Source organism: Lipotes vexillifer, unplaced genomic scaffold (assembly GCF_000442215.2).
Source record: "Lipotes vexillifer unplaced genomic scaffold, Lipotes_vexillifer_v1.1 scaffold182, whole genome shotgun sequence".
Lineage (NCBI taxonomy): Eukaryota > Metazoa > Chordata > Mammalia > Artiodactyla > Lipotidae > Lipotes > Lipotes vexillifer.
In genome coordinates this window covers 4,416,963-4,421,557 of record NW_006798798.1, presented here as the reverse complement: position 1 = coordinate 4,421,557, position 4,595 = coordinate 4,416,963, and positions in this window count along the sequence as shown.

The window sequence follows — 4,595 nt, the reverse complement described above, 5'->3', positions numbered from 1 at the left end:
TTGGGGGGGGGGGGCGGGGAAGAGGGAGGCATGAGGAAGAATGCTCCAGGCTCCCGTTTGAGCAGAGACCCAAGGAAAACTTGCTTGTCATGGGGCCACCCTTGTGACCCCATCGCCCCTCACCCCTCTCCCCTCACCCGCTAGGTGCCTGCTAGAGCTGCTTTGTTTTGTGTTCAATATGGATGAATATATACATATAAATTAATACTTAGAAGATGGGTATAAACTAAACTGTTTTAGGAAGCCACATGGCGATGTGATTAGTATTGGTATTCATGATTTAACATTTCTTTTCCCACTAGATGAAGTTTCCAAGATTTGCAAGGTACATGCCAAGGACGGGTGTATAAATGGATTTTTATTTATTCACAACTCCAAGACTAATTGCTTCTCTTTGCCTCAAGGCCATGAGATTGGTTTTAATATGACACTTCAAAAGTATTCATGGAACTACAGAGATACTAAGTGTCATTGTTTAAGAGACAAATCTCACTGTGGTACTGGTGACCCTGCAAAGAGGATGTTCCATTTCATTTTAAATTCCTCGATGTTTTTTTGAGAGTTTCACTTTATACCAACTATATTAAAAATGCACAATTTAATTGAAACAAGAACTGACCATTTTGAAAGAACTTTATTTCCTTAATATTGCTGGGAACTTTGTTTTCATATTCCTGAATCCTTTTATTAAAGAGCTGAACTTTATACGTGTCATTAAGAAGAGTAAGTTTGGGCCATAATTTATTCTCAAGTGTTTTAAAAGTTCCCGGCTAAATGTCAACCATCTTTTACATTGAGAGACTTGGACGTGGGCTGTGATAGGCATTTAATGATCTGTGGTATATAACGCAGTGGTGAGGTTTTGTTTTTTTTTAATTGAAGAGGTATAATTAGGACTGAAAACATACTGAAACACCTTGTGAAATACATCTTGTTTCATTACTATAGTCCAAGAGATGAAATTGGATGTGAGTCTAATCAGAATGGAACTTGCTTTATCAGTAGATTTGACCAGCACTTGAGCCGTTATGGTTCACATATTTTAAAAGGTGGTGGGTTCAGACCTGAGCTTGCTTTGAGGCTGCTCTGCATGAGCTCACATGAAGCTGATGCAGGTCAGGCCCTGCATCAAGGTGTTGTGGACAAGACCTCAGTCTCCGGATGTTTCAGAGTGGCTTCCAGTGTGACTTTGTATTTTGTTGTTGCTGTGTGCAGACTCTATTTTAAAATCAAGATAAGAAGATGAGGTCCCAAAGTCTGCTGAACTCAACCTTCTCAGGCAGTCTGTGACCAGATAGCAGACGTACAGGCTGAGACACAGCTGCTACCCTCCAAGAGGGGAGAGTGTGAGGGTAGGGGGATGGGGAGAGGCTGGGGTGTTAGGGCTGTCTGCTCCGCCACCCCCCAGGCTCGCTGGGGTGAAAGCCAGGCCCTCCCAGGTCTGCGCCCACCTCCAGACGCAGAGATGGCCCCTGACCAGGCTAGGACAGAGCCAGCCTGGCCCAGAGATCACAGTCTGACATCCGCTTGGCCTCTGCCTCCATTCCAGGAATCCCCCAGTCTTCCCTGTAGGACCCCAGTGAATCTGGAAACTAAAGGGTGTGTTAAAATGTGGGACTGTTAGCGCTGCGCCCTGCAAACAGGGCCTCCTGACTGTCAGCCAGGTGACCGGCTCCCTGGAGAGCAGCGGTCCAAACCTGACTGAGGGATGGCAGGTGGGGGCCAACTGCCTGTCCTTGAAGTTGATAAAACAAGACCAGCTGGCTCTCATGGAGCTCTGCTCAGTCCCCAGCACTATGCTCAGTGGGATTTCTGGTTTCTGATGGGAGGGAAAGCAGGGCCTGTCTCCAGGGGCTACAGACCACCCCCTCCTTCTTGCCTTCTGCCTGCAGCCCAGGTATGCTGCTCAGAACCAAACCAACCTGCCCTCCCCAGGAGCCAGCATCAGGGTGACAGCGATGAGACAAGACTGAGATCTCCTGACCAGGAATCCTAACATGGTGGTGGCCTGTGGTTGACCTCTGGGGGACCAGGACCCCCTCCCCCAATTTGATCAATATTCTGCATCTGAGCCTGCTTCCCAAGAGAAGTTTCAGCATGTTTACCAGATTTTCAGAGTCTGTGTGAGTTTGGGTGCAAGTAACAAAACCTACCTCACAATGGTCTTCATGATGAGGAAGGTGGATTCTTTTGCGTAATGGCAAGTGGGAGGCAGAGTCGTCCTGGAGTCCATTCAGAGACTCGGCGGAGGATTCAAGGACCCAGGCTCTCTCCACTTTCCCCTGCCATCCTAGCATGTTCTCCTGTCCTTAAGCCAGGTCCTCTCTGGTCTCAAGATATTGTAGCTCAAACCTTGCTATCTCGCTGGACATGCGTGGAGAACAGGGAAGTGATCCAGTGGCCCTCACAGCCCTCTTTGGCACACCACTGGCCGACTTGCAAGCCAGTCCCGGGGAAAGCATGGACCAATCAGGTCTAGCCCTGGCCTGCGAGCCTGGGCCGTGGGGTGGAAGGTAGACCCTGGGCACAGTCAGGATCTGCCTTGGGGGAAAGAGGAGAGGGTGGGCTTTGCGTTGGGGGCCCCAAAGGTGAAGAGCTGTTGCCCAGAACCCTGAGCTGGAAGGAAGGTAGAAGCTAAACAGGAAAGAGAGTCCCCAAACCCCAAAGGGCACCTCCAGAGAGGCTGCAACAGAGATGATGCTCCAGATCCTTCTAGGGGCCCCGGAGACCCCTGACCTGGCAGAGTACGGCTGCCCCCAGGCACCCAAGCCAGGCCACTGACCCCAGCCCCTCTGACCTCCTCACCTCTGGCTTCTTCTCAGGGCTCCTTCTCTCGAGCTGCATCATGAAGTCCCAAGGTCCTCCCGGCAGCCCTTCAAGGTATGGAGACGAGGCTGTTCCCTGCAAAAGCACCTGGCGTTCATCAGGGCAATCAACATGTGTTGCTCTCCCCATGCAACACACAGAAAAGAATTCCAGAAAGACGAGGCTATTGCAGTTGCTGGGGGCCGGTGAGGCCCTCTCTAGAGACCTGGAGGACCAGAGACCTGGAGGACCAGAGACCTGGAGGACCAGGTCTCTCAATCAATGTCAGGCTGGCTCGGATCCCTGGGAGAATAGCCTTCCATACCAAGTCCTGTCCCTAAATGACCTTGTGTGGCTGCCACTCTGGCTCCAGGTGACCATCAAAGTGGCCCTGGGGTCACAGGACTAGGGGCCCTGCAGATGCATTTACATGGGCCTGAGGGAAAGCAAGAGTTGAGACAGTGAGGCAGCCTTTGATCAGTCATCGACCCTGCCCAGGGCTCCTTCCTCTGGCCAAAGGTCCGTACACTGGCCCTCTTCCATGTCACAGGCAATTCATTCGCCTTGGGCCTAGGCTCTAGGGAGACAGTCTATGCATGGCATGAACTTGGAAGTCTGAGTACAACTGGGTGACCTTGGGTTTCATCTCTCAGAGTCCTAGTATCCTCCTGTGAAACGTGAGAATAGTAATGACGAGGAGCTGATGCCCTCGCTGGGAGGCTTCACGGTGAGAGCAGATGGAGAGAACTCGGCTCAGGCCAGTGTAAGAGCTCTTGGAAGGGTGATGGTTGCTTCCTTCCAACTGACCTTCCTAGAATCTCTGGTGGGGCTGTAGTTACACCCCCGGATCCTACTCCAGGTGCTGTTGGCCCAACACCCACCTACAGGAGACACACAGAAGCTGGGGAAGATGAGAGAGATGGAGGCCCCTTGACTCCAAGATTTGGGGGTTGAAAGCTTGTGATTGTATAATTAAGACAAACATGTATACGTTAAAGGGGAGAATGTGAAAGTTGCCTAACGTTTAAAGATAAAACACAAAACTTCAGAGAAATCTCATGCTTGCTTTGGGCCATGCCTCTGGGGTGGGGCTAGGAAGTGTCCTCAGGCTCCTCTGAGCTCAGGGTGCTTGGGGGTGGATAGAATCACAGGTTGGGACCCAGGGGGCAAAGAGGAGCCCCAGAGGCCAACAAGGGTCTGCTGATAAATTCTTCTCATTTTTCAAACTGTGAAACTCTTTACTGTCTTTTTAAAAGTAATTTTAAGTTTCAGTAAACACTGCATGATCATTGTAAAACACACACACACACACACACACACACACACACACACACACACACAGTAAAATGTACAAAGGAGAAACAAAAATTGGTTTTTCCTTCCCCGAGAGCATTGAGTCAGTAATTTGGTGTTTGTCCAGCCATTCGTCTTCCTGTTCATGTACACACACAGAGACACAATTACACAGACTAGCACAGATATGCACACACATACACACACTCAAGGACACACAAACACAATCACAGACACATACAGCCACAGATACATATACAGTTGCACAGAGACACACACACGGATATGCAGGTACACACACGGTCACATGCAAGTGGTAAACACAAAGGGACACGCAGCACGCACACACACATAATGTTGCACAGGCACAGATACACATGGAGTCTCATGGAACCACAGACACGTCGTGTGCACACCATCCAAGCAGGTATGCAAACATGCACATGTGCACATGGTTTTTAAACTATGGCATCAAACTACTCATACTAATCCGCAGT